We start from the raw sequence: 25,214 nt of genomic DNA on the forward strand, positions 1-25,214 counted from the left end.
AGCATTAGACAGACATGTTTATATGCATCTTCTAGTAGTTAAAGAAATGAGTTTTTCTCCTAGTGTGTAAGGAGGACATCCAAAAAGAGAAAAGAGCATTAAGACCATGGATACCCTAATTAGCCAAGTGGAAGTAGATGAGATAGATCAGAAATGATTCGCAGTAGGCTGGGAGCTGCCCAAGGAAGATGTTTGCCAAGAAGCTGTAGATACCTGAGTCCTGACGATGATAACATTAACCCAAATAAAGTCGGCGCTCGCCGGCCCCCTGATCCCGGCAAAGTTGTGCCCGAGGCGGCCGCAGGCTCCCGCTCCGCTGCGGGCACCGCCCGGGCCGGGAGCGCGGCGGGACGGGGCGGCTGCCCGGCGCTGAGGCTCCCGCTGCGGAGGCAGCGTTTGCGGGGCTGTTCGCTGGTGTTTCTTGGGCTTTGGGTTGGTTTTTCTTGTTTCCCGGCGCACTCGGCATCTGCCCGGCGCGGTCCCCGCAGCAGCCCTTCAGTGGCCGGGCTTTTCCCTTTCGCTCTCCTCGCGGCGTTCTGCGCGACGCTGTTGCCCTCTGGTGTTTGTGAGAATTGGTTATGGCTCTGTTGGGGAGCCAAATTTGTCAGCCTAGTGCGGTAATTCTTCATAACTTCAGGTGGTTATAGCTGCTTGGATTCCCCAAATGCCATCAGAAATGGATGTGTGTTGCTGCTCGTTTCAGCTGTCATGTGCAAGCCTCGGGAAATGGCAGAAAACTTTTCTATTATTCAATTCACTCCCTGGTGTGCTGTGCTGGATAATTGCTTCAGGGTTTGGTGTGGTGGGGGTTTCTCTTCCTAAGAAAATGGTAAGTGAAAGAAACGGGGTTTCTCTCGCTCTCAGCATCCCAGGCAGTTCTCTCTGAAGGAATGGTGCTGAACTCTGCCTTATTAACTCTTTATTCTTGGCAGCTGTAGGAGAAAAGGGAAGTAATGGTATGGGCATGGAGCAGACAGTGTGCTGGACATTTATCTCAGAGACCTTGAGCAAATCATTTACTGTTTAGATAGTGAAGTTTCTGCAATTGCTGAAGAATTACAGGGTTTATCTCAGAAAAATTGTGTGATGTCAGGAGCTTAAAGCTCTTCCTATAGAAAGTATTGTGTGAAGGTGAAGAGTGATGTGAAGACTAAACCAAACTTCTGTGTTCTGTTGAAGTCTTCAGAGCCTTCTTTTAAACTATTTTTAAACATTGTACGTTTAATGGTTATAAATATTTTTTCTTGACAAACTGTCATGTATGGATCTCTATCCTGGATCTCTATCACTAGAGACTTTTCAAAGGTGTCTCTAGTGCTGCATTAGGCAATGCAGCATGGAGCTAAGGATGTCACAGGTACAGTAGAAACTGAGAACTGCTTACCTCAAGGACTTGAAAAAGAATGAAAAGAATTTCTATCCACCAGAATTGCTGTGCTGCCTAAACCATTGCCTTTTTTTTTTTTTATTTCCTTCACAGCTATGAGAGAATATAAGCCCTTCAATATTCACACATTGCAGAGTTTGTTATGTGATATTAAAGGGTCTCAAAGACTTCCCTTGTCATGTCTCATATCACCATTTTTACAAGCTGAAAATATCTTTTTAATATGCAGTTGTAAGGTCTCATTCTCAGCCTGGATTTACTCCTTTGAGCTGTTGAGTACTTCAGTCAGTAAAATAATGCTGTAAGTAGGCATGCTCAGGGTTTGGACACTTGTTTGGTGTTTTTGTAACTGATTTAACAATCTGAGCCCTGCTGTTCACCCCAGGTTTGGTTGTGTTCAGTTGCACTTTGCTGCTTCCTACCATATCATCTGTATATCCAAAGATTTCCATTTTAGTAACGCTAAAATGACTTCAGAATGCTTCCTTTGAGGAACTTGTATTTCTTAGTGACTGGCCAGAGCAGACCTTTATGTTCAAAGCAGTTAAGCAGCATTCTAATCATGTGAGATTTAAATGTCTGTAGTAATACACTAAACAATATGCCTCCTTTTTTTCTGCTCTTCATTTAAAACTCATCCTTTGTGTAATAAATCACCAGCATGTCACCAGCACTGTGGCACTGTCCAGGCAGGTAAAGAACAGGATGAGAATGATGGGGATTATTAGAAGACAATTATTTAAAATATGTCCCCAGAAAATGTGATCTACCTGAATAATACTGATGGATACTCAACCCAGAACTGGCTCTGTTTTAGTAGTTCTTGATGAAAAGGGTTTTTGTTACCCTTTAACAGGATGTTTTTACTTATAAATTGGACCCAGCTGTATTGTTTCTACTCAAGGGTCACAGTAAGCAGTTGCCCTAGCACAGGCCTGAGGTAAGACTAAACCAGAGTTTTCCTACTGGGCTTTGACAAATTTGATTTGAGAACAATTCCTCACTTATTTATGGATATTTCAGTTGAGCCCATTGCTTTGGCCTTGGTATTACCACAGTGCAGAAAAGTTTCTTGTCGTTTTAAAAATTGCGTTGATGCTCATGACTCAACTTTAATAGATTTTTTTTTAAATTCTCTGCAGTTTTATGTGCCTGTGCAGGTACCTAGTTTCTTACTTGAGCATCTTTTTTTACTGGATTGAGAACTCCTGTGAAGAGTTTAGTAGGCTGTGTTCCCTGGAAGAATTTCCATTAAATTATCAGGGTGACGTGATTTATAGAAGTCAAGAATTTGGTCATTTATTCTTACCAATGAAACAACAAACTAAAGAAAGCTGCAAGTGGTAGGAACTCGAGGTGTGCTTCATGTCTTTGGGGTTCCTCACAGTATTTGTTCTGTCATCAGTGGCACTTTGTTAGTGAATTTAAAAACCTGAAACAGAACAAGCAGAGCAATGATAAACCCCCCAAGCCAATCCAAACTGAAGATCTCTATTCAGATGCAGCTATTTTGTGCTGGTTGCCTGCAGATGCCTGTAATTGTGACTGCCCAGCAGTGCTGTTCAGAGTGCTAAATCTTCTGCTTAAGAAGGTGATATTTCTTTATCCTGCCAGCAAGATTTTCATGTGAACTAGTTCTGGGCTTCTGCAGTAGATGACAGGAGCACTGAGCCTTGCTGTCTGTGTTCATAACAAAATGCAACACTTGCTTCCGTGACTCAGCTTTCTCTTAGCAAGATCTTCTCCATAGTGAGACTGTAAGTCATAAACCAAATTCTGAATATTCCAAGATGCTAATTTTCACCTTAAAATGAGCATTTTGGCACCTGCTACTTTGAGCAGCAGAGGTAAAGGGTTCAGGTCTGAATTTTAACATGGTGGCATGAAAATGCAAACTAGGACATCAAATGCAGGTTGTAGGAGAACAAATGCAGGTTCTTCTAAAGCAATGAAGTTCTAGATAAAAAAAAAAAACATGCAAATTTTATTGCTTCAAACCATGGAAAAATACCATACGAATTATTCTATAGGTAAAATTTATTGTGACATCAGCTTTGTGGAACTTGGATTCATATAATATCTGACACCTGTTCTCAAGTGCTTTGAGGTACAGGTGGGACCACATTCCTCTGTCACTGAATTCCATGACTGTAGAAATCAAAAAGAGCTGAGACTGCTTATGCTATCTATGGGGGTTTTTTCATGGTTTTTTTCACTAGAACAATACTAACAAGCTTGAACTCTTGTGAAGACTTTCTAGACTCTTTCTGGTTTTTTCCTTTAAGCCTTTTTCTTGGATATTTTTTATTGATGTCAAAGCTATCATGACTTCTCCTTCCTTTAGTAAAGTACTGTGTTCTTTTGTAATGAAAGTGAGACTCTTCAGGTACTGTCCTCTTCTGAAATGCTGCTTCTCACACACTCACTGTAGGTACATTGAGAATTAGACCTTTTGTCTGGTTTTACTGTAGGAAATGATAGTGAGCAAGGACCATCTTCCCTGAAGCCACGTCTAGAGATGTGATAAAGGTCGCTGTCCCAATCTCCATAGGTCCCACGGTGTGTCATGTGAGGAGCATCCCAAGGATGGCGCTGTCAGGGGTGCACTGTGAGTTATTTTAGCTGTAATACAGCACTAGAGTATCCAGCAAGTTCTGTTGCTCAGGGGAAAATGCTGCTGTCCCTGGAGGAAAGCAACTGTATCTTGTCAAGGCCTTGAGACTGTTGATACTGTAAAATGCATGTTCTCTTTGAATTGTTTGTTTTCTTCTTCCTGTGTTCTTTTGAACTCCTGCCATCCAAACCAGCAAGTGAAAATTACGTGAGCCTCAAGCTGATACAAGAGAGCGTGCATTTAAAACTTGTGCCTTGCTCTGTTCCGTCCTGCTTCCTGACTGTCTTCAGCAGGGACTGTGCCAAGTCTGGCTGTGTCCTGCTGCCTCAGAGAGTTCCTCATTCCTCACAGAGGAACCTCACATCTGTCTTGGCAGTTCCAGCCACTCCTCCTTGCAGCTGCCCGCTGTAGCCCCACGGGGGTGCCTGCAATTAGGAGCTGAGGATACAATGACTGGGCTTTTCTTGAAGCAGACACGGGTTTCTGGGCTGGCTCCAGATTTTCCTCTCTATGGAATGGCATTAGGAACCGTGTCCTTGCTGCAAGTGTTTCTTGGGTTGCAACCCTTGTGTAATACCCAGTTCAACCAGCTCTGTCTCATCGGCCCTTCCTTGCTCTGAGCTTAGGTCAGTGTCAGTTCTCACTTTTTCTGTATCTGGACCAGCCAGGTCTGTGGTTGTCAAAGACAAGTAGGTGTATGTAGAGCTTTCCTGCAGAATGCAGTCAGTGATAATTTTAGGCACTAAAATGATGTGTTTCTTGGCATTCAGGCAGCTGAGCTGGAAACCCAAGATGAAGAGAACCCTTGGTGTGTGTCATGAAAAATCATCTGTCTGGAAGCCTCTGTCTGGTGTTAACTCCTTCAGGGTGGAACTTCTCTTTGTCACCTGACTTGTTCCCATATTAAATGTCTCTGTTATGCCATCCAGACTGAAATTCTTGAAGCTGGTGTGGCAAGGATCAGACATTTCAATGCTTAAGAATGTTAATTTCTTCTAAAGGTACTTCCATGTTGTTGTTTGGTCTTTCTGCATTCCTCAGGTTTTTTTTCAGACAGAAACCGAGAAGCTGGGGTTGTGTTATTTTAGTCCAGCACTGATTAGTGAGCGTGGGTGAAGGGCAGGTTTCCTGCCCAAAAGCTTTGAGCAGGACTTTGTGCAGCTGCAGGTCAGGTTCAAGGCTGGGTTCAAGTCTTCCCAGAAGAGAAGGGATTGATAAAGAGGTATCTGAGTAGACAGTGAGGAGAGTAAAATCTATGCAGACAGCAGGAATCTTGCTCTGACTCTTAACTATGAATGAGACGGCTCACGTACGCTCGCTCTTGATGCTGAATTTTGCGGTTTTGATGAATAGAATGCCTTGGAGTTTCTTTTCCCCTCCTTCATCTGATCTTTCTCGTTTAGTTTTACTTGATGCTCATCTTGGCACCGGGAAGATCTGTCTTCAGGGTTTAATTAAATTTGTGGACATGACATAGGTACTGTTAAGTACATCATATTTTTTAGCTTTTTTGAAAATCTGGAGTGAAAGACCAATTTGCTTACAATGTAGGAATAAAAAAAGAAACCAACCAGGACTGGAAGGATTAAGCTCTCAGTTGGGAAATGACCATGTTAATGCCACACCTTATCCTAATCCCATTTCCAAATGGACCTGGGTGCAAACTACGCTGAAGTTAGAGTGGCCATGTTCTAGATCTTCACACACCTAATATTTTCCAAGATCTGCTTTGAAGCTTTGTTTATGACTTATGATCATTATTTTATGCTTGTCACACCATCCAGTTGTTTTACTAGGGAGTTTTGACAGCAGTTGTACTGCTGGCTTGAAAAATTATTCTTTCCTTAAATACAAGATAAAGCATAAGTATATCCTTAGGTGATCTGCCTGTTAGGTTTAACTTTTGAGTTATGACTTTCTCTTCTCCAATTTAAGAGCTTGATTATTGTATTTCTTTTAATGCAAAGAATTGGCAAGTGCTTCTAACAGTCTGCAAGACTCCACAGTCCAGAGAAATGCTTTGTTTTCCTCTGATGTTGCAGGAAGGAGGTTTTGCTTTGAAAACATTCCTACAGTAGATGTAATATAGAGTGCATCAGTGTATGTTTGTACAACAGTTGTGTATGTTCTTAGTTCTTGGGAAAACTAATAAAAGATAAAATTTGTTTAATCATGTTCCCCCAGCTTTTTAGGAGTAGAAGGAAGAAGTTGATAAATTTTCTTCAGTATTTTGGTTGTTAGCAGCTGTCTACTTGGGAGTTAACTTTTATCTTTAGGTGAAAATAATTTCTAAAGCACAGTAAATACTTTGCTTTTACGCCTTGCTTTTCAGTACCTCTTCCTACTTTATTTGATCCTCTGAGCTGAGGAACCTGTGAGATTCAGAGACCTTCAAATGCACGTGGCAAGTAGTGGGAGCAGGGAAAAAAATACATTATTGCAAGATTTGGAGCTGTTGGTCTCCAACTCTCTGGCTGGCAGTGGTTTCTTTACTCCCCATTAGTTTAAGCAGGTGATACTTCACAAGGTGCTGCCTCAATTAAATCTCTGATTTTCTTTTCTTCTAGACCATACCTTGGGTAAAGCTCTGTGGAAGACAGATGTGTGTGCTGCAATGGTGACAGAAATATTTCAGAGGACTGGAACAAGTTGTTGAGAATCTGTGTTTGTTTTTCATGCTGCTGTTGAGAGCTATCTAAGGCAAGTAAACACCATGAGTTTTATCCTGAAACTTGACAGACATTTGCAAAGAAGAGTAATTTTGCTGGCCACTTTTTGTATGGTGAGCATAGTTATTTCTGCCTACTACTTGTATAATGGCTACAAAGAGGAGAATGAGCTTCCTGAAACCTCTTCAGAAGTGGAATGTGGTGATCCTCAACCGTTGCCATACAAGCTGATGGAGATGAAGAGCACGAAGCCCATCGATCCCCTGAGGACAGAGCTGGTAGTGCTGGTGTTTGTGGAAAGCCAGCACTCAAGCTTAGGCCAAGATATAATAACCATTCTGGAATCCAGCAGGTTTCAGTTTCACCTTGAGATTGCATCTGGGAAAGGTGACCTCCCAGTGCTTCTAGACAAAAGCAGAGGCAAATACGCTCTCATAGTGTATGAAAATATTCTGAAGTAGGTGAATATGGACTCTTGGAACAGAGGCCTTCTAGATAAGTACTGCCTGGAGTACGGTGTAGGTGTGATTGGATTTCACAAAGGCACTGAGAACAGCTTGCAGAGCTTTGAGTTGAAGGGTTTTCCTTTCCATGTCCACAGCAATCTGGGTGTTCAGGACTGTTGCATTAACCCTCATTCCCCACTGCTCCATGTGACTAAACCTTCTAAGCTTGAGGAAGGGCCCTTGCTTGGAAATGCCTGGGCCGTTTTCCAGGTTAATCACACAACTTATCAACCAATGATATTTGCAAAAGTAAAGACACCAGAAAACCTTTCTCCACCTGCTGCTCTAGGTGCTCTCTATGCCACAGTAATACATGACTTGGGGCTCCACGATGGCATTCAACGAGTCCTTTTCGGCAGTAACTTGAATTTTTGGCTGCACAAGCTGATTTTCATAGATGCCATCTCTTTCCTGTCTGGAAAGAAACTCACCCTATCCTTGGATAGGTACATTCTGGTTGACATAGATGATATCTTCGTTGGCAAGGATGGAACAAGGATGAACACCAACGATGTACAGGTAAAGTATGTGCACAAACTGATGGTCAATGCAGCAAAGCGGTATTTTCATCTGAAAGTGAATAGTTGTTCATGGTTGGAACTGGAGGGCTCCACTCAGGAGCTGTTCATATTTATTGCACTTGTTGTGAGTCTTACAAGCAGGAGGTGAATGTGGTGAGCAGCAGTAAATGGCAGCATCAAATGTGAAGAGTGGACTGGGTTATTGGCTGTTTGAGATAGGTTTGGATGTCAGGAGTTGTTTGCAGCATTTCACCTCTCTCATCTCTGTTATATGGCACTTGCTTGCAGGGAGGGTTTGTGCTAATATTGCTCTTAAAAGCTGTCAGTAAATGACTGGACAATTTCCATTTGAATGTTTAGAGCTGTACATTCCTGAAGGTCCTTTTCCACTCTGTTGTGCTGTTCAAGTGAGGTGACAGTGGTTGGTCAGTGGCACTAACATCTTCCCATTATTTCTTCCTGTGTTTCTTGTGTGCTTTTTGTGAGGAGTGTTGTCCCAAAGCAGGAAATAGGAGATCACCTTTCTCAACTTGGTCTAGAAGCTGCAAATCTCTAACATCCTGATTGTTGCCCTGTTTGCACTAAAGATAAGGGAGAATGTTTTCTTAGAAGTTTGTTAATGGGATGAGGAACTGCAAGAAGGAAAGCCAAGGACAGCACTGCATGCAGTGGGTCATTTTTGTTTCATTTTTAACCAAGTTTTTGGGTTTCTTCAGTGTTAATACACTTGTCAAGCCACAGCAGCTCTGCATTCTTTGCTCTCTTAAATGAAAGGTTTGACCCTGCGGTTAAACTTTTAATTTGTTTTAAAATTGCATTTGCTCTTTTCCAAACCATTCTCTGTCCATGCACTTAAAAATGAGATTTACCTCCTTGTTAAGTAGGTGTTTTCCTTAGGCAAACAAATCCCATGGGAGAGAGCAGAAATAAAGGTGAAGCTTCCTAAATGGTTTTTCCATGGAGAAGAGGATGGCAGTGTTTGAGTTAGGTGAGTGAGCATCCTTGAAGAGTCTCCTGAATGGAAACTCAGATGGCAGGAAAAAAGTCAAGTCTGGCCAGCATCACTGGCAGAACTTGTGTTGTTCTGCAGGAGCAGAACTTTCTGGTAACAAGGTGGCTGAAATAAAGCCTGAATAAATCCATCACTGAGTTGTGCAGTAGCAGTCGGAGACAGCACGTTTTGTATTGTTTGTCTTTGCAAGTGACACCTTAGGATTGTCATTTGAAAAGAAGTTGGGATGTTGAATTGCCAGAGTTATATACCAGAAGCAGGAGACTATTGAGACAAATTTGGTTACAGCAGATAGAGAAGGATAAACCATATTGTTTGGGGAAAATAATTTGCAGTATGTCAGAAAGTAATCTTCCCAAAATAAAACTGTCCCATTAAATAGAAGTAATATCAAAGTGGAAATAACTTTTAAGTGGGATAATTTCATTTATACAGAACTGTGTTCTGAAACAATGGAATCTGAAAAAAGTGTTCCCTTCTGAGTCTTCATCTACTTAGAGTTAAAATGTTGTATTAAACATGTTGTTAGGGCTGTCAGATGCAATGCATCTTCATTACTATTAATATCAAAGGAGTTCTCCTCGGTGGCACAATGACATGTGGAAGGAATGAAACAAAATCAGTTTGCAGTAGTTGGAAACACGTTATTGTAAAGTGTATTTGCAAATAAATGACATCTCATTAAACAAGAGTTTTAGTGAGTTCTGCTGCAGTGACTGTGACAGAGAATTGGGCGCTGCAAGTGTGAAAAGAGGTTCTAAATGTAGACTTTGTATCATTTCAGTACTCAAGATTCGCTCATTTCCACTAGGCACACATTTCTAATAAAAACATGTATGTTTTTCTGGCTCTTAACCTGCGGCACAGATTTTGCATTAGGTGGTGTACATTATTCTGTACCTGTTAATCCTCATGTGGTCCATTTCCTCCCTGTATAGGCAGGCAATCACAACAGTTGATTCTACTGATTTTGGTAGTGCAAAGCTTGTAGATAAAACATAGCATTACTTAGAACAAAACTTTCTGAAAAACATCTGTTTCTGGATTTGGAACTGTGGCTTTGATGGTGGTTGGGTTTTTTGGGTTTTGGAGGGGGTTTTTTAGGTGGTTGTTTGTTGTTGTGCTTTGTTGGTTTGGTGTAAGGAAGTGTTGCTGTGCTCTGTCCAAATCTTGCAGCTTACACACCAATCGCTACAATGTCTGTGAACATTTTTAAAGTTTTCATCTTTGCATCCCCAAATGTGGAAAACACAATTCCTGCAGTTCTGTGGTTAGAAACATAGAATGCTATAACCATTTAGTTTGGAATAGACCTTTGAGATGATGGGGTCCAACTATTAATCCAGCACTGCCAAGCCTACTAGCAAATCATGTTCCTAAATATGAGGCAGAGCAAGTCAATCCTCTCAGAAGTTTGTGTGTAAACACACAGTATCCCCCTGGTTTGCTCTTCCAGACTATCTGAAAACTTCCACTGGAATATCTGGATCCATGTCCTGCTGCTCCTGTGTGGAGTTTCTGTAGTCTGGCTGCTCCCAGTCTCCCCACTGTTATCTCAGTGCTCTGATGACACTGGAATAGGGGCTCCTTACTTCTCCTCGCAGCACCAAGGGCGTGTTTCAAAATTTACTGCAAGAGATAGAACCTTTTCTTTCAGCTGGAGACACAGTGATGGTCTTCACTGAAGGAAAGATGGCTTTTGACACTGAAGTTCATAATGAGTTGGATAGAAACAAGAAATGACCATTCCTGGAAGAACTGGTTTTTTCTTGAGCTGTGGAGACTGCTTCTGAACCTCCCTGTAATTAAACAGCACTGTGTCTTACTCGACACACAGAGCAGTTCCTCAGATGGTGTAAGCTGTCAAAACATCCATTGATTTCAGAGGAACTATGACAACTTAGAAGAGTTATAGATTAGTCTTAATTCTCCAGCAGCAACTTGAGATATGCGGAACTTAATTAGACTGGCATCACGAGTGTGAGAAACATAAAGGCATACCAGAATGTGGTTTGGGGTTCTTGGAGTGTTCATATATTTCATTAAGAAAAGTCTAGTTTGTTTTCTTGATGTCTCAAGAAGTTGTTAGAGTTTTTCATCTGAATCTTTGGGCTCTGGCTCAAAATGTGTTAGAGGTTTTCCAGAATCAGAAATGTAGGGATGAAATATGGATACACTTGGAGCTGAGTTTCACGCATTAGAACTCAGCTAGGGCACTCATGTCTTCTACTGGCAGTGCCTGCCTTGTCGTGGGTTATTCTTATTTCCCAGATATCAGGGGAGAACATGCTGCTAGTGGTCTGCTTCAGCATCAAGTGCTGATTTGCAACAACATCAACGGCAAAAATGCTGCTCAGTCCTCCAGTCAAATTAAAAAAAAGTGAAAAAAACCCAGCTAGATTCCCTGACTGCTGACTTGGTCCAGCTATACAGTGTCTTTTCCAGCTTCTCTTTTCCCCTCTTTATGTCTGGACACACTTGTACAGTTGATAAAGGCAAATCAGTGCATACCAGTTCTGTAATGACCTTTATCTTATACTTTTATTCCTCTGTAAGATACCTTTGATATCCTAGTGTGGCTTTGTTCCTGTATGGCTTTGGATGTATTAGTTTCAGAGAGTGTGCTGATAGAAACTAATGTGGAAACATCTGTTAAACCAACATCCATTCATTTACATCTAGCATTAGAGCTGCTCCACATATCTCTAATTACATTACTGTTTTATGTCTTAAGTGCTTACTCAACTCTGAAAATATAAACTGTGGGGTTCTAAGTACTCTTATTGAGATAGCATCAAAGCAAGAAATGAGTTGGTGCTTAATCCACAGCCTGATCTTTGTCACCACTTCCCATGTGACACCGAGACAAGGGCTCGTGATGTGTGAGAGAGATGGATGGATGGCTTTGTGTATCCATAAAGCTTCTTGGGCTCTGTCCCACGATTCTCCTGACAGAATCCTTCCCAGGTTTTGCTTTGGCCTGAAGTAGCAGACAGCTCCTGGGAAGTCAAAAGGGGTAGGAGTGGAGCTTAGAGAGAGAAGAGGTTTTTCCTAGGCCTTGCTTCAATGTCATAGGAGAGAGTGAAGCAGTAAGCAGATTTCAGCTCTGCTCAGCCCTCTTGTCATTTGTTGTTTGCACCTGTAACACTGTGGAAGAGCTGCATCCCCTTTGGTCTGTTTCCATCATGACTCTTTTTGTGACCTCCCTGCTGATAAGCAAGTCCGTCTAGTTTTGTAAATCCTTGCACAAGCAAGACCAAAAGCAGGTCCAAGTCCCATTCATCCAAGTGCCTCAGGCAGAAAAGCTGGCTGCTGCCCCTCCTCCATTGCAGATTGTCACAGACACTAATCCAGGAGCTTGGGTTGTGCCCCCATTTTCCCTTTTTTGTGTGAACATAGAGAACCATTTGCTGTGTGACTCACAAGGGTTGTGTTCCATCAGAGACCATGCCAGGGTTTCTCTGGTCCCCAGTGCTGCAGGCAGAAGTGTTGTCACCCCGTTGTGCATCTGCTCCCAGCCCGAGTTCAGGCTGGCCGAGGGAGTGATCAGAAGGGGAACAGGTTTTGTGCAGCACTGCTCTACAGCAAGGGGCTCCTTCCAGGGCTGGGCAGTGCTCTGCTGTTCCCTGCATCAGCTCCAGCAGAAACATTCCCCAGCTCCTGATGGTCTCCAGCCGAGCCAGCAGCAAAATGCTGACTGATGGTTTCCATGGGCTGGGACTGTTGTCTCTGGGTAACACCAGCATTCTGCTGTCACCTCAGCTGCGTGTCTGAGCTGTAGCAGGGCTGCTGAGATGGGCAGGGGAAAGGGGGCTTCTCCTAAAGAGCAATGCAGGTCAGCTGCTGGCAAAGCAATGATCATCAAGAGGATCATCCATAAAGTGCAGTGATAGCTTACAAATCTCAAACCCAAGCGTTTCTTCTTTGATTATTAAAAACAAAGGGGCTTGAACTCTCGGTTTGATGTATTAAGTGATATTTTTTTAGAAGACTAACTCAAGTTAGTCAAACTGGAATGATTCATAAAGCAGCTTAATTAGACCAGAGCTCCAGTGGGAGTCCCCTTTAACATGTCTACAGAGACTCTTTTAATACTCTAATCCACTTCTGAATCAAAGGTGAAACCAGGAATGGTAGTTTCAAAGGAGGAACTACAAAGAACATTTATCTTTCTCTTTTTGCTCTTCTGTCCTTGCCATCTAGATATCAAGCTTCCATTGCATTCTGAGGATGACTTTTTTTCTAGGTTAGCTTGCACAAGCAGAGCTTTTTCTATACCATCATTTAAACCTTAAAGAACCCTCAAAGTGAAAAATTGGATACTAAAGCACCACCAAACCGGTGTTCTAGAATTACTGTCATGAATTCATCCTGTTGTACAGTGTTTTGTTTCACCTCCTAGCAAGTTTTTTAAAAAACTTTTAGGTCGCCCTCTTATAATTTGTTTCCCGCTTTATCCGGTGCTATAGGAGGAGGCTTCATGCTAATGCTCCAGTAGGGTGGGAAATCCTGAAATGGGAAATGGAAGTGTGCCCTGAGGTCTGTTTTTAGACTGATGTGACTAGGCTGTGCTTCAAAATAAAATGAAAAATAACCCACACAGACCTGGGTTCAGCAAAAGGGAGGCTAAAGACTTGAAAATGCTGTAGTCTGACAAGGGAAATCAAGATCATGATGTTATATTTACTTTGCACTGGGCTTCTTTAGAGATGTGCAATCTCTCTACAACATCTGCTGGAACAGAGTTAATAAGCTAAAGCAATGCTTTTAATGTCTAACCACTATTGATTCCCTTTTCTTGAGGTAGGAATTGCTTACAGGCTTTCAGCACTACCATTAAAATATCAGGATGGTAGCAGAAGGAATGGTTGGGTTTTTGGTTGGAATATGCAATGCAGTTCCAGGTGAACAATGCCCAGTGGTGATTGCTCTCCAATCGTCTTTTGAGTGGGGGTTTTTTTTGACAATATATTTTTCTCATGGAAGGAAAACAAAGGTGACTTAATTAAAATGAGGAAAGAAAAACATGGATGGAATAATTCACTCCAAGTGAATAAGAACTTGGTACTTAACCATTGTACCTCTTCATCTTGCTCATTCCTACTTTCCTGCTTTCCTAATGTTCAGCAGGTTCCATTTCAAAATATCTGCCGTGATATTTTGGAGTGGCATCTTTGCTCTCAGAAGACTTTGGGGCACTTGAGAAATAATATTCCAAATGCTGTTTGCCTACCCATCCCAGTGATGTGGCACTTTGGGTCTCAGTTTTGTTCATTTGCTGGTTTTAAGTGTGCCTGAAATGCTGACACACACAGAGCAGCAGGGCTTCTGTGAACTGAAATGGTCACCTAAAATGTAAATAGCAGTAGCAGAGATACCTGTTAAACAATTTGAAGTGCAGGCTTGAAAGAAATAAATTAAATGGTGAGAGGATAGTAAGTTGGTTTCTCCTGGTGGCATAAAGCTTTTATGTTCAAGAGGAGTGTTTTAGGAAAGTAGATCCTATGCCCAAAAAAATGGAATAGGAGCAAAGAGCATCAGCATCCGTATTTCTGTTGTAGATCTGTTACATCTTGGGGCTCCCATAGAGGGCAATATTGTATAAAAGATAGTTTTAAGCCATGCATTAGGGGTCTGCCGATTCATCTGTGTTGATAGACCTTAAGGAAAATTGCTGTTCAAGTCAATTGAACTTCCAAGTGTGAGAAACTGGAAGAGACTTCAGGGGACACGACGCTGTTTAATGGGGCAGAAACTGAGAGACAAGTGAACTGCAGTGTGGGGTGATTTGCATTTTTCCAAGATGATTTGTAGAAGGTGAAAAGTTGCAGATGAAATGCTTTGATTTGCCTTTATCTCACTCTGCCTGTGCACTTGTGTTGTTCATTTCATGCAATAACCCCTACTAAACAGTCAGAGGCTGCAGCATCATTTTGTTGACCTTAAATTAAGGCAGAAAGCTGCAGTTTTGGAATTTGAAGTTTGTAGTATCTAATTGGCTAAAGGGCAAAAGAAAGAAGTAAAGATGAATGACAACTTTTCATATCAGATGAAAAATCAAGGCTCATGCATCAGGGAACTTCAAAACAATTAGTTTCATATCATTTCAGCCTAGGTCTCAATCCTAAAAGTGCATTAAAATGACACTCTCTAAGTCTCATTCCGTGGAGCTTAGATGAACCTCAGATTTTAGGTGTTCCCAGGATGGGAGTTACAGGAATTGATTTCTTTGCAATGTGAAGTGCCTAAAATAGGAAACAGTGGCAGTTTGGGGGCCTCTTGCTGCTTTCTTCCCTTTTTATTCCTTTCTATCCAACATGGCAGAAATGCCATCTAAGTGAGTAGCAGGAAGGCAACCTACATTGTTAGCAAGTGAGGGGAAAAAAAAAGGTTAATCTTTCAGGCTTTGGAGGAGCTGATAGCAGGAGAAAAACTGTGCCTGCAATACAAAGGCAAAAGTTATCAACTATCCTGAGAGATGTTTTCACAAATCAACAAAGAACATAAACTAGGGGAAAAAAACAAAAGGAAGCATTGCTCTGGTCTTTGTCCCTAAGATGAGAAACTGAAAAGCTGTGAGTATAAAGCAGGTATGAGCTGGTTGTCAGTGGAATGTCAGCTTCCAGCAGAACAGGAATAACTCAGGAGTCTGGAGATGAGTCTCTGCTGCCTTGCACAGTGTTTTAATCAAAGCCCTGAAGGAGCAGTTCCCAGCCAGCCACAAAGCACCACGTCAGGCCGTGCAGAAAGAGGATTGCAGCACAACTGGGGCTTCACCAGATCTGTCTGAGATCTAGAACTGGTACTAGGTGAGGCTCAACTTGAAGAATTTTCTTAGTTCCTTCTTTTGTCCTCTCACCCCAAATACAGCTTGTATTTTGCTTCAGCATGCTTCTGTAAATCCTCAGAGGATCCATCTTGGAAGCACTTCCAGGATGGAAATGCTCTGACCTTTAGATGTTGACAGATGAGGTGCATATTCTCCTGTTCTGTATTTATTGACAATAATGGCAGCTCTTCCTTTTTTTATTTAATTTTTTTTTTGTGAACAATGTAACTTTTACATATTTGTATGACTTCATTGTATAGCTGCCCTCCTGTAACATATTCTATATGTGCCAATTCTTTTACTCCAGGGATGTAAATGCAGTACCACATATTGATGAACACACTGTACCATTTAAACCACTGTCTGCACCATCACCCTTCAGAAATGAGACCTGCACAGCACTCTGCAATTCAATCAAATGAAAAAGGCCATGAATTTATCCACAGAGGCAGCATGGCTGATAAAGCAGCTCCTGTCTCCTGTGCTCAGAGGTGATTCCTGTTCCAGATCAGCTCTGTGCTGGACCTGCCTTTTGCAGATGTTGTGGGGCTGCTGCCACATGATGTGTGGTGGCTTTGTACGGGGGAGTCTCCTCCAGTGAGGATTGCACAGCACCACCAGTCATCCCAGTTAGCACTTGGATGAAATGGAGAACTGAACTCCAGAGGCAGGAACCAATTCTACTCTATTCCATTGCTTGAAATGTTTTCCTTAGAGTGTGTTCAGGGGAGGAGGGGAGATAGACCTTTTTACCTTTCTGGTTTTGTCTCTTTCCATGGTGTATCATATCCACCCTTGCCATAGCTGAGCTAGTAGGGCTGTGCTTTCTGAGAGGAATTCAACAGGAAAACGTTCCATCTTTTGTCCCCCGGGAAGAAGCAGCAGTTTTTGGGGCAATCTGTCTTCAAATGCTTCTGTAAAATTTTCCTTTTAGTTCTTGATCCTGCTCAGACACATCAGAGCGATACAAAACCCTCTGAGTAACGTCACCAGCCTCAGCAGAATGTCTAAACTCTCTAAACTCCAACTTTGCGTTATCACACCATAATTACATTAAAATGATGAACATAATGATGGCAGGTTGGAGGTCATTGGCTTTCAATCTTCCTGCTTAGGGCTGACCATAGCATTTGTCTGGATTTTCTTGTCTCAGGGACCGATCACTCCACGTTTCCTTAAGGGACCGAGCGCTTGCTCTCCACAGCTCCTTGGAGCTGAAGGTGCTTGCCCACACTGAGTGAGACTCTGTGATGTTTCTATTTGCAGATGTGCTGCTGTGATGGAAATTTCTGTTCCAGCACACTTCCACACCAAGAGAAATAGAGGAAAAAGAAAAGAGAAAGGAGTTAAAAGCCAGAAGGCATCATTTAAATGCCAGTGTGGCAACCAAAGAGGTAAGGGAATGAAACAGGGACAGAGGGAGGAGAGGAAGGTCACTGTCCCCAGGGACAGCAACGCCAGATGGCCACAAGCACTAATCAAGAATTCCACAGACAGGAGTTTTACTCTCACCCTTTGATTTTTTTTTTCAGCATCATTTGCATTGCAGTTTATTTTCATGGCCATTGGGAGGTTGGCAAAGGGCCAGATTGCCCTGAAGGGAGGACATGTTAATGTAATACGTGCAGGGGGCTGTTCTGAGCTATTGTCAGCACTAAACCTGCTCAGAGCAGCTCTCTTTGCTGGGGTGACAGCAGCAATGAAAGATCCACCTGAGGATCTCTTCCACCTGAGATGCAAATACCCTCTCCTTCCCTCGTGCAGTCCTAAAGCTTGCACATACATTTCCTGCATGGGGGCTGGACACTGCTTCCACTTGGATTTAATTGCATTTCCCTGCTGGGTGGAAACTTCCAGTGGCCAAGTGAGAATATTCTGGCTTGAAATAAGAAGAGACATTTCTTAGTAACAACCATTGACTATTGCACATCTCTCCTGGCAAAAATAAAAGAACTGACCTGAATGGTGATTGCCAGGGAATATTCCCAGGTTTACATTTGAGACACTTGCCTTTCCAGCCCCTTTTGCCTCCCTCCAGGAAAGCTGATGTTGCACAAAGAAGAGTCAGGTAAATTGCTGTTCCTGTTAGTTCTGTGTAACTGGAGCACCAGTATCCCACATTCTGGGTAACTTCACAACCTTTGGAGTTTCCCTTCCGCTGCATTGCATTTGTTTTCTGGATGTACTCAGTTTTGCTGGCACAGGACACAAAAATTATAAAAGGAAGTTTATGATAGAAGAGCAGGAAACAAATGACACTTGTGCATTTGTCCTTGATCCTTGAAAAATTAGCTGAGCCCCAGATTTGCTTTTGGATTTCTCTCTGCTTCTTGCACTCATGTGTTAGGGTGTTCCCAAAGAATCCTAAAGAAACAAATTCTCTGGTTTGCCTCCTATTCATGGAAAGGGCAAAGATGAAGTATCAGATTCAGTTGCTTAAAAATCTGATAAACCTGTAGGAGAAAGATGTTTTCTGCTGCACTGTTTGTCATAAACAAAATTAAGATTTAAAAAAAGCCCCACAACCTTAACAGCCTTTTCCAGAAATGAGGCAGACGCAGCAATCTTGAAGCAGTCATCGCTTCAGTCTTTCTATAACTCTGAAGACAACTAAATTAACACAGAAACCAGAGCTCTCACACACCCTACAGCCAACAGCTCCCAAAATTATTAAAACCCTTATGGATTCAGTTTATTGCAGATGCTGTCCTGAAGCAGAAAAGGTGATTCTGCACTTCCTTAGTCCTTTTCCCTTGGACTGAGGTTTGGTTTGGCCTTGTGTGGTCCCGCTGAAGAGCAACAGAGAGCAGTGACAAGGCTTCCTTAAGCCTGGGATCATAAAATCTTGTTGTTTGGGCAGAGACAAATCCCCCCCTGGCTACAGCCTCCTGTCAGCTCCAGGGGACAGGACCAGGTCTCCCCTGAGTCTCACTGAGTACTTGGTTTATGCAAAACATTTGGGCTCATTCCGTTTGCTGAGAAGAAGAGCCAAAGATGACAAACCTTGGGCACCGTCCCCTCCTCACCCCAAAGTGCCCCCCAGGATGGCCTGTGGCTCATCAAGTAACATTTCTGCAATCAGGCATTGCCAAAAGTGTTTCCAGCAACACATTCCATCACTTCTTGTCACTTTTGATTCAGTGCAAGCATGAAAATGTCTGAGATAGACAATGAAAGGCAATAGATAAAATCCAAGACAAGCGATCATAAATGGCCCTGCTGAGAAAGCAGATCCCAAGGAATGGAATGGAGGTGGAAGGTCACTCCTGACACATGAAATAGAACAGCCAGAGCAGATCCTGATGTCACCGTGATACTGAGATAGAAAAATCACCTGCTTCAAATCATTGAAAAGGAGAACAAGAAGCAGGAGGACAGGTGGGTAGGTGTGTTGTTAACTCTGTTAAACACTGTTTAAAAACCCCCAAAATGCAGTAGTTATTAACCAGATATTTGAGGAGCCACAGCCACAGATCTCTGCAGAACATTTACAAAGTGCTTGACAAATGGAAAGCTGGATCTTTTTCAGCAAGTGCCATGGGTGCTGTGCACCCAGACCTGCAGCACCAGGGCCATCCATCTGATTCAGGAGTCCTGCTTTCATCCTTGGAGTGTGCATCCTTCCATCCTCCAGTGTGCACCGGCACTTCAGATTGAGGTAAGGACAGCATTTAATAGGGGAAAAAGAACAGGAGCTACTACCTCCATGAAATATTGGCACCACCATGGGACACATTCACTTGAAGACGAGCACAAAGGGATTCCAACACAATTGTCCCCGTACAGAACACAAACCAAGCTTCTCCTGCTGCTCTGGGCGGTCACTAAACACAAGAAGGAGCTGTGGGTTTTCTCCATCGCTGCTGGTGCAGCTGAAGAAGTTCCTTAAGCCTTTCCCGTTTCCCTGAGTTGCCTCTGATTTCCATCACCTCCAAATGGGCATCTGTGGCACTATGAGAAAGAGCAGCATTTTCCTTGGGAAACAGCCAGAAAAGAAGCAGAGCAGGTCCCAGACTGGGGGCTGCCCCTTCCCGGGGATTATGTGTCAGCTCTGTTGGAATTGCTAATTCTTTAGGCACCTCCTTGGCTTTGAGGAGTGGATGGGGGGAGATGGAAAGCCAAGGCCTGGGCTGAAGGCCGTGCCCGAGGTGTGCCCAGCTCCCTGCACACCTTTTCCCCCCAGGTGCAGAGCAGGTGCAGACGCTGCCCATGGAAGGCAAGGAGAGCTGGGAGCCAAGAGAGGAGCGGTTTCTCCCGGAACACCGGGAGCCGTTCCATGGCAGCAGCTCATTCCCAGCCCCTGCCCCACTCTCTGCTCCCAAAGGTCACCGGGAGCTCGCCCAAGGCACGGGGGGCTGGCCAGGGCTTTCCCACCTGGGCCGAGTGCCACAGGAGGGGCCCCTGCAGGATTTCTGTCTTGCTCGGCTTCCAGCAGCTCAGACTGGCTCCTGCATCCAGCAGGGATTGGCTGGGCATTTGCTTGGGGTTTTTGGTTTGTTGCTTTGGCTTTTAGTTATTTGGAGAGTGCTTTGAGGGTCACTTTTGCTGCTTCATCAGCTTTACCCCCTGCCCAGCTGCCTGTTGTGTGCATGGAAGGGTTCAATCTGCATTTCGCTTCTTCTGCACCCCTACTTTATTATTTTAGGCTCTTTCTTTTACTTTTTCTCTTTTCCTTTTTACTGTTTTTCCCTCTTTCTTTCCCCTTTTAAAAATATTTATTTTTTGTAAATTTTTCTCTTTTTTTTCTTTTTTTTCTCTTCTCCTGAGCAGAAGCACCTGGGGCAGTTGCACAGCCGGGGCCACTCCTGGCTGTTAGAGAAGCCGGGAGCTGACTGCTCCACGGGATTTGTTTGCTCCCAGCTCCGCGGCTCGGGGCTCTCTCTCATCGTGTTTTATCAAATAAAGTTGGTGTGGCATTCCTGGCTTTGACGATGGTGTTTTATTGGGATGTGCCAAGCCTGGATTCCCCGGGAAGCAGCAGTACGGCTTTGCCTGTGCCTAAGGACAGCCCCGGAGCCGCGCAGTGCAGAGAGAAGCCGTTCCTAAGCCACTGCTGATGATCATAACCAAGTTGAAATTAGAAGAAATGAGAAGTCCCAGCTGAAACCGATGCAAAAGCAAGTTTGGATTGATTTTCAGGCCCTCCTGCTTCATCTGCTTTGCCTTAGGAGCCGGGGAAATGGCTCTGATTCCCCTCCCGATGCTGCTGCTGCTGGTGCGGAGCTGCCGGCCGGGCTTCAGGGATGCTGCGGCTCCCAGAGTCAGCCGGCGCTGCCTTTGGGGGCTCGGAGCTGAGCCCCAGTCCTGTAGCTGTGCCTCACAGAGACCCTTGGCTGTGTTTTGGGAGCTCAGAACCCGACTCACCCCATCAGTTTTGGGCTTCACAAAGGGCGGCGAGTGCCGCGTTTGAGGGGCTCAAAATTCAGGCTCAGAGCTTAAAACCAGAGACCGAATCGTGCGTTTTGGACTCTGAAACCGGGCTCGTGTCCGGGCTGGATTTGGGGTTCAGGCACAGTGACTGAGCCCTGGTTTCGGGGTTTCGGTCCGAGCAAGCGAGTCCAGGCTTCAGAGAGCAAGTGCCGCCGATTGACTCTCAAAGCCAGGCTGCGCTGGCCAAGTGCAGACAGCGATGAACCGAGCTGAGATTTGGGGATGTGAAAGCCCGGTCCCTCCGAGAGATCTGGGCTCACAGAGAGCAAGTTCTGCATTTCAGGGGCTTGAGGCAGAGACCAAGTCCCGCGTTCTGGGGATTTGGCTTCACAGAGCCTCGTGTTCGGGGGGCTTGAAGTAAACGCCAGCTGCGGTGCTTTGGTGTTCAGAGCGGGCTCGTTCGGGCAGCGTCAGTCGCAGCCGCTCAGCTCTAAGGGCCGCCTTTGGCCCGGCGCCACGGAGAGCTCGGAGCCGGCGACTCGGAGCTGCCTCTGGGGCCGGCGGCGGAGCCGCGTTTGGGGCTGAGAGCGGAGCCCGAACGCCGCGTTCGGGGCCAGGGGCAGAGCCCGGCCCGGCGCGTCGGGCTCCGCTCGGGGCCCCGGGGGCTGCCCCGGCACCGGCAGAGCCCCGGCTCCCCGCGGCCGGAGCGGGACCGTGCCCGGGGCCCCGAGCGGCCGGAGCGGGAGCCGGGCGCGAACCTCCGGCTCCCGGCCCGGCCCCGCCGCAGCGCCCCGGGCTCGGAGCGGCCCCGCCGAGAGCGCCCGGGCCGGGCCGGGGCCCGCACAGCGCCGAGCGGGGATCCCGAGCGAGACCCCCGGGACAGCGGCACCCGCGGGGCGGGACAGGGGCGGGATGGGACAGGGATGGGACAGGGGCGGGATGGAACAGGGGCGGGATGGGACAGGGGCGGGACCGGGGCGGGTCGGGATGGGACAGGGGCGGGACAGGGGCGGGATGGAACAGGGGCGGGACCGGGGCGGGTCGGGATGGGACAGGGGCGGGCCAAGGGCCGGGGCGGGGCCGGGCAGGTGCTCGGGGTTTGGGGCGGGCGGGGCCGGGCTCAGGTGCGCGGGGCGGGGCCGGGCAGGTGCTCGGGGTTTGGGGCGGGCGGGGCCGGGCAGGTGCGCGGGGCCCCAGGGCGGCTGCGCGGGGCGGGGCCGAGGGGATTTAAGGCCCGGAAGTCGTTCCCGGCGCCATTTGCTCCCCAGCGCTCGGAGGTGCCGGCACGGGCCGGGCCGGGCTCCCCGGCGGGGCCCAGGTGAGGCGCGGGAGCCTCGGCTTCCCGCCCCTGCTTCTCTCTTCCCCTTCTTTCCTCCCTTCCTTTCTCCCGCTCACCTCCATCTCCTCCCTCCTCTCCGCAAACCCCCCTTTCCTCTCCCCCGCTGCTCTTCTCTTCCTCCCCTGCACCTGCGTCTTCCCCTGTCCCTCCTCCCTGCACAGCCCGACCCTCCAGTGTATCCCTCCTCCTCCCCCCGCTCCTTCTCCCCCCGCTCCTTCTCCCCCCGCTCCTTCTCCCCCCGCTCCTTCTCCCCTCCTGAGCTCCCCTTCCCTCCTCTCCCTGCCCCATCCTGCGCACCCCGACCGCCCCCGGCCCTCCTTCCTCCCCTCTCCTTCCCCCGGGCACCCAGCCCGAGCCCCCCCCATTCCCGCTCGGCCTTTCCCAGCTGCACCTCCCTCTCGTGCTTCCCTACAAACGCCGAGCCCGCTCCTGTTCCTCTTTCCCCTTCTCCCTCCGCTCTGTGCCCCCGCTGAGCTCCGCTCCTGCTCCCTTCTGCCTCCCTCCCTCCCTGTGCGCTGTCTCTCGGCCCTGTCCCTCTGTGTCCCCGTGTCCCCTTCTCCCCTTGGTCTCTGTTTGCCCTTTGCAGAGAAGCCGCGAGGTTCGGGGCGCCGGATAATAAAGCCCCGAGGGCCGGAGCCGGCGCCCCCGGCGGGAATCCCCACACGGGGCCGGAGCCCGCGGTGCGGGTCCCCCCACGCACAACACCGCCCCACACTGCCGGGTGTCCCCACATCACACTGGGGGCTGAGGGGGGCCGGGGCTGGGAGGGGGGCTCAGGGTGGGCCCCTCCTCCGGAGGGGTCCTGGGGTGGGTTAGCGAGGGTTGGGGGGCTGGGGGGGTTTGGGATGGGGGGGTTTGGGAAGGGCCCCCTCGTTAGGAGGGGGTCCCAGGTGGGGGGTGCGGGGGGGTTTAGGGTGGGCCCCCTCCTCTGGAGGGGGTCCTGGGGGGGAGGGTTTGGGAAGGGCCCCCTCGATAGGAGGGGGTCCCGGGTGGGGGGTGGGTCAGGGAGGGCCCCCTCCGGAGGAGGGGTCCCGGGGAGGGGCGGGGGGCGGGGCCCCCTCCGGAGGGGGGGAACGGGGTGGGAGGGGCTGGGGGGTTCCGCCCCCCTAAGCCCCTCCCACCTTGGCCCCTCCCCTGCGGGCGGGGCCCGGCCCGGCCCCTCCCCAGGACCCCTCCTCCGGACAGGGGCCCTGGGGGGGAGGGGGGCGGGGTGGGTGGGGGGGGCAGCAGGCGGGGTCACGTCAGTCTGAACCGTAATCGCACATTTGTGTCAAACGACCGCACTCCCCCTCCTATTCCCCCCCACCCACCCCGCCCCCCTCCCCCCCCAGGGCCCCTGTCCGGAGGAGGGGTCCTGGGGAGGGGCCGGGCCGGGCCCCGCCCGGAGGGGAGGGGCCAAGGTGGGAGGGGCTTAGGGGGCGGAATCCCCGGCCCCTCCCACCCCGGACCCCCCCCTCCGGAGGGGGCCCCGCCCCCCGCCCCTCCCCGGGACCCCTCCTCCGGAGGGGGCCCTCCCTGACCCACCCCCCACCCGGGACCCCCTCCTAACGAGGGGGCCCTTCCCAAACCCTCCCCCCCAGGACCCCCTCCAGAGGAGGGGGCCCACCCTAAACCCCCCCGCACCCCCCACCCTGGACCCCCTCCTAACGAGAGGGCCCTTCCCAAAGCCCCCCAGCCCCCAACCCTCGCTAACCCACCCCAGACCCCTCCGGAGGAGGGGCCCACCCTGAGTCCCCCTCCCAGCCCCGGCCCCCCTCAGCCACCAGTGTGATGTGGGGACACCCGGCAGTGTGGGGCGGTGTTGTGCGTGGGGGGACCCGCACCGCGGGCTCCGGCCCCGTGTGGGGATTCCCGCCGGGGGCGCCGGCTCCGGCCCTCGGGGCTTTATTATCCGGCGCCCCGAACCTCGCGGCTTCTCTGCAAAGGGCAAACAGAGACCAAGGGGAGAAGGGGACACGGGGACACAGAGGGACAGGGCCGAGAGACAGCGCACAGGGAGGGAGGCAGAAGGGAGCAGGAGCGGAGCTCAGCGGGGGCACAGAGCGGAGGGAGAAGGGGAAAGAGGAACAGAAGCGGGCTCGGCGTTTGTAGGGAAGCACGAGAGGGAGGTGCAGCTGGGAAAGGCCGAGCGGGAATGGGGGGCGCTCGGGCTGGGTGCCCGGGGGAAGGAGAGGGGAGGAAGGAGGGCTGGGGGCGGTCGGGGTGCGCAGGATGGGGCAGGGAGAGGAGGGAAGGGGAGCTCAGGAGGGGAGAAGGAGCGGGGGGAGGAGGAGGGATACACTGGAGGGTCGGGCTGTGCAGGGAGGAGAGACAGGACCCAGGTGCAGGGGAGGAAGAGAAGAGCAACGGGGGAGAGGAAAGGGGGGTTTGCGGAGAGGAGGGAGGAGACGGAGGTGAGCGGGAGAAAGGAAGGGAGGGAGGAAAGAAGGGGAAGAGAGAAGCAGGGGCGGGAAGCCGAGGCTCCCGCGCCTCACCTGGGCCCCGCCGGGGAGCCCGGCCCGGCCCGTGCCGGCACCTCCGAGCGCTGGGGAGCAAATGGCGCCGGGAGCGACTTCCGGGCCTTAAATCCCCTCGGCCCCGCCCCGCGCAGCCGCCCTGGGGCCCCGCGCACCTGCCCGGCCCCGCCCCGCGCACCTGAGCCCGGCCCCGCCCGCCCCAAACCCCGAGCACCTGCCCGGCCCCGCCCCGGCCCTTGGCCCGCCCCTGTCCCATCCCGACCCGCCCCGGTCCCGCCCCTGTTCCATCCCGCCCCTGTCCCATCCCTGTTCCATCCCGCCCCTGTCCCATCCCTGTCCCGCCCCCATCTCATCCCTGTCCCATCCCGCCCCTGTCCCGCCCCGCGGGTGCCGCTGTCCCGGGGGTCTCGCTCGGGATCCCCGCTCGGCGCTGTGCGGGCCCCGGCCCGGCCCGGGCGCTCTCGGCGGGGCCGCTCCGAGCCCGGGGCGCTGCGGCGGGGCCGGGCCGGGA

The 25,214-nt window shown here is 48.6% G+C and overlaps 1 pseudogene; it reads left to right on the forward strand.

Moving 5' to 3' along the window:
- Positions 1-6,714: 6,714 nt before the first annotated feature.
- Positions 6,715-18,281, forward strand: LOC131578483 (bifunctional heparan sulfate N-deacetylase/N-sulfotransferase 3-like; annotated as a pseudogene).
- Positions 18,282-25,214: the final 6,933 nt, after the last annotated feature.

The sequence above is a fragment of the Poecile atricapillus genome, chromosome 4, assembly GCF_030490865.1.
Source record: "Poecile atricapillus isolate bPoeAtr1 chromosome 4, bPoeAtr1.hap1, whole genome shotgun sequence".
Lineage (NCBI taxonomy): Eukaryota > Metazoa > Chordata > Aves > Passeriformes > Paridae > Poecile > Poecile atricapillus.